Below are 12,674 nucleotides of genomic sequence, written 5' to 3' on the forward strand. Positions count from 1 at the left end.
TGTTTTTTTGTTTTTTTTGGCTGTGCTGGGTCTTCATTGCTATGTGGGCTTTTCTCTAGTTGCAGCAAGAAGGAGTTACCTTGATTGCAGTGTGCGGGCTTCTCACTGAAGTGGCTTCTTCTCTTGTGGAGCACAGGCTCTAGGGAGTGTGGGCTTCAGTAGTCGAGGCACATGGGCTCAGTAGTTGTGCTCCTGGACTATAAAGCACAGACTCAATAGTTGTGGCGCTCAGGCTTAGTTGTTCCATGGCATGTGGGATCTTCCTGGATCAGGATTGGCAGGCTGATCCTTTACCATTGAGCCACCAGGGAAGCCACAGACCTTGGTTTACTATTAAGCTATATTCTTAGCTTGGTTTCCGCTACAGATGTATCACAGCTCAGATTTGCCTGAAACATTAATTTGCATTGGTTGGCTCTTTGCTCAGGGTTCTCACATTGTATAAGGATAGCGTTGTCCTGAAAGCTCTTGTTTCTTTAACACTAACCATCTTGTCAAATTGGAAGTGGTCAAACAGGAGATGGCAAGAGTGAACATCGACATTCTAGGAATCAGAGAACTAACATGGACTGGAATGGGTGAATTTTACTCAGATGACCATTATATCTACTACTGTGGGCAGGAATCCCTTAGAAGAAATGGAGTAGCCATCATTGTCAACAAAAGAGTCTGAAATGCAGTACTTGGATGCAATCTCAAAAATGACAGAATGATCTCTGTTCGTTTCCAAGGCAAACCATTCAATATCACGGTAATCCAAGTCTATGCCCCAACCAGTAATGCCGAAGAAGCTGAAGTTCAACAGTTCTGTGAAGACCTACCAGGCCTTCTAGAACTAACACCCAAAAAAGATGTTCTTTTCATTATAGGGGACTGGAATGCAAAAGTAGGAAGTCAAGAAACACCTGGAGTAACATGCAAATTTGGCCTTGGAGTACAGAATGAAGCAGAGCAAAGGCTAATAGAGTTTTGCCACGAGAACGCACTGGTCATAGCAAACACCCTCTTTCAACAACACAAGAGAAGACTCTACACATGGACATCACCAGATGGTCAACACTGAAATCAGATGGATTATATTCTTTGCAGCCAAAGATGGAGAAGCTCTATACAGTCAGCCAAAATAAGACCGGGAGCTGACTGCGGCTCAGATCATGAACTGCTTATTGCCAAATTCAGACTTAAATTGAAGAAAGTGGGGAAAACTACTAGACCATTCAGGTATGACCTAAATCAAATCCCTTATGACTATACAGTGGAAGTAAGAAATAGATGTAAAGGACTAGATCTGATAGACAGAGTGCCTGATGAACTATGGACAGAGGTTCGTGACATTGTACAGGAGACAGAAATCAAGACCATCCCCATGAAAAAGAAATGCAAAAAAGCAAAATGGCTGTCTGAGGAGGTCTTACAAATAGCTGTGAAAAGAAGAGAAGTGAAAAGCAAAGGAGAAAAGGAAAGATGTACCCATTTGAATGGAGAGTTTCAAAGAATAGCAAAGAGAGATAAGAAAGCCTTCTTCAGAGAACAATGCAAAGAAATAGAGGAAAACAATAGAATGGGAAAGACTAGAGATCGCTTCAAGAAGATTACAGATACCAAGGGAATATTTCATGCAAAGATGGGCACAATAAAGTACAGAAATGGTAGGGACCTAACAGAAGCAGAAAATATTAAGAAGAGGTGGCAAGAATACACAGAAGAACTGCACAAAAAAGATCTTCACAAACCAGATAATCATCATGATGTGATCACTCACCTAGAGCCAGACATCCTGGAATGTGAAGTCAAGTGGGCCTTAGGAAGCACCACTATGAACAAAGCTAGTGGAGGTGATGGAATTCCAGTTGAGCTATTTCAAATCCTGAAAGATGATGCAGTGAAAGTGCTGCACTTGATATGCCAGCAAATCTGGAAAACTCAGCAGTGGCCATAGGACTGGAAAAGGTCAGTTTTCATTCCAATCCCAAAGAAAGCCAATGCCAAAGAATACTCAAAACTACCACACAATTGCACTCATCTCACATGCTAGTAAAGTAATGCTCAAAATTCTCCAAGCCAGGCTTCAGCAATACATGAACTGTGAACTTCCAGATGTTCAAGCTGGTTTTAGAAAAGGCAGAGGAACCAGAGATCAATTTGCCAACATCTGCTGGATCATCGAAAAAGCAAGAGAGTTCCAGAAAAACATCTATTTCTGCTTTATTGACTATGCCAAAGCCTTTGACTGTGTGGATCACAATAAACTGTGGAAAATTCTGGAAGAGATGGGAATACCAGACCACCTGACCTGCCTCTTGAGAAACCTGTATGCAGGTCAGGAAGCAAGAGTTAGAACTGGATATGGAACAACAGACTGGTTCCAAATAGGAAAAGGAGTACATCAAGGCTGTATATTGTCACCCTGCTTATTTAACACATATGCAGAGTACATCATGAGAAATGCTGGGCTGGATGAAGCACAAGCTGGAATCAAGATTGCCGGGAGAAATATCAATAACCTCAGATATGCAGATGACACCATTCTTATGGCAGAAAGTGAAGAAGAACTAAAGAGCCTCTTGATGAAAGTGAAAGAGGAGAGTGAAAAAGTTGGCTTAAAGCTCAACATCCAGAAAACTAAGATCACGGCACCTGGTCCCATCAGCTCATGGCAAATAGATGGGGAAACAGTGGAAACAGTGGCTGACTTTACTTTTCTGGGCTCCAAAATCACTGCAGATGGTGAGTGCAGCCATGAAATTCAAAGATGCTTACTCCTTGGAAGGAAAGTTATGACCAACCTAGACTGCATATTAAAAAGCAGAGACATTACTTTGCCTACAAAGGTCCGTTTAGTCAAGGCTATGGTTTTTTCCAGCAGACATGTATGGATGTGAGTTGGACTATAACGGAAGCTGAGTGCCAAAGAATTGATGCTTTTGAACTGTGGTGTTGGAGAAGACTCCTGAGAGTCCCTTGGACTGCAAGGAGATCCTACCACTCAGTGGTAAAGGAAATCAGTCCTGAATATACATTGGAAGGACTGATGTTGAAGCTGAACCTCCAATACTTTGGCCACCTGATGCAAAGAACTGACTCTTTTGAAAAGACCCTAATGCTAGGAAAGATTGAAGGCAAGAGGAGAAGGAGACAACAGACGATGAGATGGTTGAATGGCATCACCGACTCAATGGACATGAGTTTGAGTAATGTCCGGGAGTTGGTGATGGAGAGGGAGGCCTGGTGTGCTGCAGTCCATGGGTTCACAAAGAGTCAGACATGACTGAACGACTGAACTGAACCTTTCTGTCCCCCAGGCATCATTACTTTTGTCCTGGGTCCTTCTCACACTTTCTATTTGGTCTCTCAGTCCCCAATATTCATCCCATCCATTCCCTGTGCATTTTCAGCAACAATTACTGAATGATCTTTTAAAAATACACCTATGACCATAAGTATTAGCAGAAAGTCATAACCCCTTAATACACAGGATCCTTCATGACTATTTTCTTCGTTTTTAGCCTAATTTCATTTTCATATTATTTTTCCCTCATATGTATACTATGCTCCACTTATACAGATTTCATAGTTAAAAATATTGTTCTCTTTCACAGACTGTGCCCATGTTCTTTTCTTGCCTGCAACTCCATTTCCAGCTTTACTCAACTCGCTCCTCCTCCGGTATCCTCCTTCACAAAGTCTTTATTAATCTTAAGTCTGAGTCAAACACCATCTCTTCATGCATCCTGTGCAAATCCTTATCATGGCACTTATCACATTATATTGTAATTGTTGATTTACTTAACTCTCTTACCTACTTGGCTTTAGGTAATGTTGATAAATTTAAATTTATCAAAATTAAGAAACTCTGCTCTTTGAAACACAAAGTTAACAGAATGAGGTTGGGGGAAAAAATTCTGCACATCATATATCTGATAAATGCTTGTATCCAGAATATATTTCTAAAACCCTCCCAAAACTCAATAAAAAGAAAACAAAATAATAACAAAAACTGGGCAAAATCTTGAACAGACACTTCACTAAACAGTCCATGAGAATGACAAATATGGATTTGAAAAAATGTTCAACATCAGTAACTATTAGGGAAATGCTGATTAAAACCACAGGAGGAATCCACTATTCATCTATTTAATGGCTAAAATTAAAAAGAATGACCATACCAAGTTTTTCCCCCCATGTGGTTCTATTTATACGTTCAGGATTAGGTGTAAAACCATAGAGACAATATAGATTGTGCTACAGGACCATGACCCACACCCATATGGTCTTTCCTTATAAGAGAAAACTCCTCAACAATAGAAAGGGATGGACTATGAATACTTACAAGATGGATGAACCAAGTAGACTGAATGAAAAAAGCCAGACAAAGAAGAGTAATAAAGTTTGATTTCATTAATGTAAAATTCTAGAAGATGGAAGCTAATCTATAATGACAAAGTATATCAGCAGAAGAGTAGCAAGAATGAGGTCACAAAGGGACACAAAGCAATTTTTGTAGGTGTGAATATGTTCATGATTTCTATCACAGTTTTGGTTTTACAAGTATATTCATATGTCCTAATTTCTCAAATTGTGTACTTTAAACATGTATGCTAATGGTATGTCAATATATCACAAGAAAATTTTAATGAAATTTTAAAAAAATCTACACATTTCTCACTTCTCCAAGGAATCATCATCAATCTTTGTTCCCAGATACTAGTAGATAGCATTCTTTTATGCATACTTCTATCATTCATATACCTTATCATATTTCATTGTTTTCCTTGATTTACATTTCTACTTCACTAGATTTTAAGCAATATAAAGGGGGATATTATTTTTGAGAGTGATTTCTTAGAGATAAGACACACCCTCTCTGAAAACACAAATTGGTTCTGTTCAAAGTAGAACAGTGACTTGAATGGACATTGCCCTCTACTGATACCTGTTGACTGGAGAAAAATGCACAACCCAAAAGTTGTGTTTTACTTGGGGATCTTACTGAGGCCGATAGCCTGGGAGAGATTACTGCTAATCACAAAACACAGACATCTGAAGTTAATGATTTTTTGCTTCCCTTTGTATGACTTCTCATACAAAGTCTTCTAAGAGTCTGGGCTCACTGCAATTATTTCCTAGATATGCATCTCAACTACCTAGGGCCAATACCCTGCTTTTCTCCATGCTGGATGCCCCTCAGAGGCAGCTACAGTGGTTAATAGCTTGATGGTGGGGCAACATTCTGTTTACCAAAATGGCAGGCAACAATTTTTGTCCATATGCCAAAGGCCTATGTCTATATACTAATATTTGTTGTTAAAAACCATCATTATGAATTATTAATGACTGAAATTTGAAGACTAACCTGAGGAGAATTGAACATCTTCACAGTGATACTTAATAATTTTGAAAAGTTGAAATCAGAAGGTTTAATACATATATTTTAACACACACCATGTAGATATGCCAGCTTCCATTTGGCTCTTCAGTCTTAAATCTAAAACTAATCTGATACTCCTATGCATATCTGTCACTCAGGGGAAACTTCATTAGGGGTTTCATGTTGGGAAACATAAAAGATAATAATGCTAATTGGCTAGGCTGTATCCAACTGCCATAATTTAGGAGGTGGAGTATGGAAGAGCTTTTGAAAGCAAAACAGTGTTTAGGAATGAGGAATGGAATATTTCCTGCCATATCAGTAAAGAAAGATTGTCACAGTCATCAACGACTGCACTACAGTCTATCATGAGCTGATGAGCTCTGAGGGAACTCAGGAAAGAAAGAATACCTGAATATGAAAACACAGGATACTGGCCCCAGATACCTAAGGTGCATATCAAAGGAATGATTTCAATGAGCCCAGACTCTTGCATCTTCCCATACATAGAAAAGCACTAAATGTCTAAACTTGACATATCTAGTTTTCTTTAATTAACAATAATCTTTTGAAGTTCAGACTACCTGCCCTTCATTACAAAACTCCTATGTACCTTGGCCTCTCTCCGCCTATCTACCTCTTGGGAGCAGTTCTCTCAGGGTTACTTGAGATACTGACTCCTGAGCTTGAAGTCCTAAAAATTCCCGCCAAATAAAACATAACTCTTATAACATAGCTTTTAGGTTGTGAATATATTTTCTAGTCAACAGGAAGAGAGAACAAATATGATGAAAATTAAAAGAAAGTTTGGGGTTAGCACAAAAGTCTAAATAGGTATTAAGATGAGAGGTAAATGGGGGTGGGATGAATTGGGAGATTGGGATAGACAAATATATACTATTGATACTATATATAAAATAGATAACTAATGAAAATATACTGTATAGCACAGGGAACTCTACTTAACGCCCTGTGGTGACCAGAGTGGGAAGAAAATCCAAAAGGGAGGAGATACCTGTATATGTATGGCTGATTCATTTTGCTGTGCAATAGAAACTGACATCACAATGTAAAACAGCTATACTCCAATAAAAATTAACTTAAAAAGAAAAAAGAGATGAGAGGTAAGTGGTATTCTTTTTTCCCTTAAACTAATATTTTCTAGTTATATAATAAAAAAAAAAGCAAAAACTAAGAACGCTATTGGTATTTGTGTCACGGCATGGAAATCTGTTACCTAAAAGAATACATCCTGGACTTCCCTCGTGGTCCAGTGGTTAAGAATCCTCCTGCCAATGCAGGGGACATGAATTTGATCCCTGGTCTGGGAAGATCCCACATGCTTCGTCCCCATGCCTCGCAGCAACTAGGCCCATGTGCCATAACTACTGAGCCTGCGCACTGACAGCCCGTGCTCCACAAGAGAAGCCACTGCAATGAGAAGCCTGAGCACCACAAGCCCTGCTCACCACAAGTAGTAAAGCCCGCACACAATAACAAAGACCCAGCAAAGCCAAAAATAAATAAGTAAATAAAAGAACATGCTTATTTACTTACAAATAGATAAAATACATTATGTATATAAATATAAATTTATTATAAACTTATAAAATAAATAAACGAATAGCCTCATATAGCTATTGAGCACCTGAAATGTGGCTACTCTGAACTGAAATGCATAAATTTTTAACTTGATATGAAAAACAGTATTTAAAATATCTCATTAATTTTTTATCTTTATATTTTATATTTATGTTGAATAGACATACTGACTGATCATGAAAATTAATTTCACCCATTTCTTTTTACTTTTTCTAATACAGCTACCAGAAAATTTTAAAGCACATACATGGTTTGCATTTGTCGCTCAATTGTATTTTTGTTGAACAGAACTGTTTACGGAGAATAAACACTTTCATCTAAAACCTGAACTGATAACTGGCATTTCAGAGGAAGAATTTTCATACCTACAGGTTAGTCCTTTCACATTGTAGTCATTCTATTTCAATAAAGGAACAAAAGAAGAAAGGATTTCAAAATTTTAATATAAACGTCACTGCACTCTAAAAAAGCTGGGAGGACACTGCTGTGTTTGAGAACAAACATAAGGGGGCATTTTGGTCATAAAAAAGAAAAAGAAGTCTCAAGGCCAGTCTTAAAACAGACATTAAGGTAAAGGTATAGCCAAACTGGCCTCTATAAGAGGAATTTTCTATTTTCACTGCAGTATCTTGAGAAAAGCAGAGTCCAGGCCCCTGGACTGACAGGAAAGCATTTGGGAAAAATCTTGCTGGAGAATCAGAATGGGCTCCTGGGCAACTGACGGATTGGGTTCAGGTGCAAGGAGGATCACTACAATATGACTCGTGGCAGAAAATGAACTTTGAACTTTAATAAAAATCAGTGTTGGATATAGTTTTAAGTTGTTTGCTTTTTGTATGCTTAAACCACTTTAGCTGTTATACATACAGCTTTCTGTTTATGATGACTTGTGGTCTGACAGAAAGGAACCATATTTAAATGCATGGCAAAAGGATGCAGAGAGTGTAATGAAGAATTCAGAAGTAGTGATAAGACACCACAAAGTGATCAAGACTTCAGCCAGGAGCAGAGCATGGAAAATAATTACAGTCAATTTTCAGCAAAATGTTGTAAGCCTTCCTTCTCAGATATTTTTAGAAAAACTGGGGAGTACATGCTCCAGGCAGGAGGAGAAGGGGCCAGAGGACGAGATGGCTAAATGGCATCACTGACTCAATGGACATGAGCTTGAGTAAACTCCAGGAGATGGTAAAGGACAGAGAAGCCTGGTGTTGCAGAATCAAATAGAACAACAATACACAACAACACATGCCTCTAGGAAAGAGGGTTCATGGTGTTTTATTTGCCTACTAATGGAAAGGGTGACTCTGGAAGACTGAAGAACTAGGGAGACACAATGAATAATTTATACATATGAAATCTCTATTCAGTTATTTCGTTTCTCATCTACTTTCACTTCCTATTTTAGATTTAATATTTAAGGAGAAAGAACAATTCATTTAATTACAATCTCAAACTAGATTTAAGCATCACTTTGAGCTTGGGGGATACTAGGTGTCAAAGTAGTAACAGCTCAATATTTAGAAGCTCCCTTAAGACTTTAAAGTTTTAATTAATTTGATTCTTACTAATTCACCCTTAATTTAAATTTATTATATTTTTGAATATCATTTATATGATTAGGGTATTCATAGAACATGTAACATTTCCATATGACCAGGCTATTTTAAAATGACAATCCATAAAACAATGAATCTACTTAGATATTAGTATCGCGGTGATCACTGAGGCAACTTTGAAGAACACACAGCCAGAATCCAGGGTGTCCAAGCTATGTCCCATTTATAAATAAAAACTAAAACTTACCCTTTTTTAAGGTTAAACTACAATTTAAAGTATGGCAATACTGAAAGTAGAAAAACTGTAAAGAAAAAAAAAGAAGTAAGAAAGATAAATCTTTTCAGGGTATTTTGAAAAGAAATGTGGAGTCACCTAGTGCTGATATGCCACAATGGAATCCTGTCTCTGTATCTAATTCATAATTACTATTTCCCAAAGCCACTTTTGAAAATTAGAAGAAAAAATGGCAAATATAGCACCATTGTTGTAATGACTGAGGTCTAAACAGAGCCATCTGTATCTAACTGGGTTTTATAATCCATTTTCTTTTTTTTTTTTTCAAAAATAATTTATTTGGCTTTGGAGCATAATATTTTGGTACATAAAGTGAAACATGGCTGCCTAATACTCTGCATTCAACAGATTATAATCCATTTTCTTGCCACATTAATCCTTAATGATTTTACAGCGAGGGCTTTTAATCCGGCCCACATGGCCAGACATCAGGGAAATCTGTGACTCCTTTGAGAATGTATACAAAATGCTCTTGTTTCTTTTCTCCCACCTTGGGAGAGTACTTTCATATCATCTTTCAGATTACTAAAGAGATTTATGAAAATAATTTAACAAGCACTGATTTGGAATGTCTTTTAAGTGGACTCTAGGTGATTTCCCTGGTGGTCCAGTGATTAAGAATCCATACCCTCAATGCAGAGGACCCAGGTTCAATCCCAGGTCAGGGAACTAGATCCCACATGCCACAATGAAATGATCCTGCATGCTGCAACAAAGATCAAAGATCTTGTGTGCCACAACTAAGACACAGCACAGTCAACTAAATAAATAAACTTTGATTTGATGAATCCTGTTATCTCTTAAAGAAAACCTATTGTGGGGATTGTGGTTAGCACTTGGCATTTTCATTGCTGAGGCCCTTGGTTTGATTCATGGTCAGGAAACTAAGATCTTACAAGCTGTATGTGTGGCAAAAACAAACAAACAAACAAAAACAGAAGAAAATTACCATCTCATATGTAAGTATTAGACTAAGATTTGAAAACACAAAAAGTAGCAAAGAGTAGTGAAATTCTTGATCTATTGGGGAGGAATATCTAGAAAAAAATTTATGAGCATATTTATGATCCTACCTCAATCAGTTCAGTTCAGTCGCTCAGTCGTGTCCGACTCTTTGCAACTCCATGGAGTGCAGCATGCCAGTCCTCCCTGTCCATCACCAACTCCCAGAGTTTATTCAAACTCATGTCCATTGAGTCAGTGATGCCATCCAACCATCTCATCCTCTGTCATCCCCTTCCTCTCCCACCTTCAACCTTTCCCAGAATCAGGGTCTTTTCCAATGAGTCAGTTTTTTGCATCAGGCGGCCAAAGTATTGGAGTTTCAGCTTCAACATCAGTCCTTCCAATGACTATTCAGGACTGATTTCCTTTAGGATGGACTGGTTGGATCTCCTTGCAGTCCAAGGATGTCTTAAGAGTCTTCTCCAATACCACAGTTCAAAAGCATCAATTCTTCAGCACTCAGCTTTCTTTATAGTCCAACAAATCTAAAAAAAGAATTATTCTTGTTGCTGCTTTTAGTACTCTCTTCCATGAAAACCCAGAGCAGTTTCATTCCCTTTACAGTCTTTGTTATGAAGTTTAAGAATTACTTTTTATATTAGCATATATTTTTCAGTCTTCATGTATTTTAACCTTTTTTTTTCAGACAAAAATTCATCTTTAAAATTAAATACAGACATCTCTGCTATGGTTGTTAATACTTTAGCCTTTGAAACCAGAATATCTGAGTTCCAGTTCTGCTATTTTCTAGTTCTGTGGCCATGAATAAGTCATAATACCTCAAATCCTCTACTTCCTCTATTTTTAAAAAAAGATGTGGGATAATAATAGAACCTATTAAATTTAAATGAGGTGATATAAAGAATGCCTGGTACAATAAATTCATTCATTCAGCACAGCTTTCTCAAACTCTTAAAATTATTCTCATTAGAAATTATTACTATGATCCTGTAAAAAATTCAGATAATTCAAGTCACTAACTAGTTTTAATTATGTTTACTGTTTTCCAGCTTTACTGACATATAATTGATGTATAACATTGTGTAAGCTTAAGGAGTATAACATGTTGATTTGATACTCTTATATATTGCAAAATGATGCCACCATAGCATTCATTATCTAAGACCTGCATCATGCCACATAATTAACATTTCTTTTTGTGGTGAGAACATTTACAATCTAGTTTTTCAAGTGTATGATACTGTATTGTTAATTACAGTCACTATGCTGTACATTAGAGTCCCCAGAACTTATTAATTTTGTAACTGGAAGTTTGTACAACATTTCCTTTTTCTCCCACTCCTTTTTTAACCACAATCCTAGCTTCTGTTTTTATGAAGTCAGCTTTGTAAAATTCCATGTATAAACTGTATCATATGGTATTTCTTTCTCTGCTTGACTTTCTTCACCTAGTATAATGCCCTCAAATTCTATCTATGTTGCCACAAACAACTGGATGTCCTTCTTTCACACTGGCAAATAATATTCCTATGTGTTTGTGTATGTATGTATGTATACACATATGTATATATGTATATATACATATATATATCAATATATATGCATATCTTATTTATTGATTCATCTACTGACTCTTACTTTGTTTCAATATTTTGGCTACTGTGAACCATGCTACAATGAACATGGAAGTGCACATATCTCAAGACCTTATTTTCATTTCCTTCAGATATATACTATGGCAGTGGGATTGCTGGGTCGTATGGTACTTCTAGTTTTAACTTTTTAGGGAACCTCCATAATGTTTTTCACAGTGGCTGAACTAAATTACACTCCCATGAACAGTTGATAGAATAATGACTAAGTATTGCCATGAGAATTAAAAAATGCTACCTTTTAATTGAAAAGCAGTATATGTTAAATTAAAGAAATATTTGCTAATTCAAAAATGAGGGAATTCCCTGGTGGTCCAGTGGTTAAGACTCTGCTTCCAATCCAAGGGGTGTCCAGTCAATCCCTGGTCAGGAAACTAAGATCCCATGTGCCATGCAGCACAGCCAATCAAATTAAAATAAATAAACAGATGCCTCACTTCCCAAAATCAAAAAGAAAAAAAAAGCATAGCCTCAAACTACAAATGACTGCTTACTTTGTATAGTTTCTTCCATTTATACCCATATGTTCTAAATGTGAACAGACTTTACAGCCTTTATAATATTTCATACACTATCTATTGTATATTGCTTTTATTTAGTGGTATATTATCATCATTTCTCACGTAATAAAACATTTACAACATAATTTTTACAAATTTTATAAGATCTCATTGCATGGCTATTCTATATTCTAAAGGTAACCCTTTAATTCTATAAGTGTTGCTGCTAAGTCGCTTCAGTCGTGTCCGACTCTGTGCGACCCCACAGACGGCAGCCCACCAGGCTCCGCCGTCCCTGGGATTCTCCAGGCAAGAACACTGGAGTGGGTTGCCATTTCCTTCTCCAGGGCATGAAAGTGAAAAGTGAAAGTGACATCGCTCAGTCGTGTCCGACTCTTAGCGACCCCATGGACTGCAGCCTACCCGGCTCCTCTGTCCATGGGATTTTCCAGGCAAGAGTACTGGAGTGAGGTGCCATTGCCTTCTCCAGTGTAGGGTCATACAGGTAGGCCATTACAATAGATTTGCAAGTTACTTTTTTTCTCCATGATTCTGATTCCTTTTAGCCATAATATTTATTTTGAAATTTCAAACAATGTTAGTGAAAGATGCTCACCCCTCTCCTCACCTTTGGAAGGCCTGGGCTAAATATGAGGGCTTAACCAATTTAATTAATGCTTCCAAGGGAAGATATGGGCTAAAAGGGGAGGTGAGGAATGATTTAGCTAACCT

This window comes from Giraffa tippelskirchi, chromosome 10 (genome assembly GCF_054371585.1).
Source record: "Giraffa tippelskirchi isolate mGirTip1 chromosome 10, T2T-mGirTip1v1.2.pri, whole genome shotgun sequence".
Taxonomy (NCBI): domain Eukaryota; kingdom Metazoa; phylum Chordata; class Mammalia; order Artiodactyla; family Giraffidae; genus Giraffa; species Giraffa tippelskirchi.